The sequence below is a fragment of the Corvus brachyrhynchos genome, unplaced genomic scaffold, assembly GCF_000691975.1.
Source record: "Corvus brachyrhynchos isolate BGI_N302 unplaced genomic scaffold, ASM69197v1 scaffold34, whole genome shotgun sequence".
Classification (NCBI taxonomy): domain Eukaryota; kingdom Metazoa; phylum Chordata; class Aves; order Passeriformes; family Corvidae; genus Corvus; species Corvus brachyrhynchos.
In genome coordinates this window covers 6,078,464-6,078,925 of record NW_008238126.1, presented here as the reverse complement: position 1 = coordinate 6,078,925, position 462 = coordinate 6,078,464, and positions in this window count along the sequence as shown.

Genomic DNA, 462 nt, shown 5'->3' with positions numbered 1-462 from the left:
CCGCGTGCGTGCTCTCCGGCTCGTGTGCGTGTGCTCAGGTCCGTGTGCGTGTGCTCACTCAGGCCCGTGTGCTCAGGCCCGTGTGCGTGTGCTCAGGCCCGTCTGTGTGTCCCCGAAGGTGTGTGGGTGTGTGTGAGCACACGTAGGTGTGCTGGGGTGCCGGTGTGCCTGGAAGCCGTGCAGGCGTGGACACCTGGGTGCGTGTGTAGGTGTGCAGGTGTGCCTGTGCAGCATTCACATGTCCACGTCGGGGTGCCTGTATGTCCCGAGAGTGTTCACGTGTGTGGGTACGTGTGAGCTCTGGGGCACACGTGTGGGTGTCAGAGTGGCTGCAGACTCTGTGCTGTGCCCCCGCTGTGCGGTCACCACTGACCCCTGCTCTGTCCCGCTCTCTCTCCGCAGGGCCCTCTCCATCCATGGAGGCCTTGCTGAGGCGGTGCCGTCTCCCGCGCGCGGGCGCCC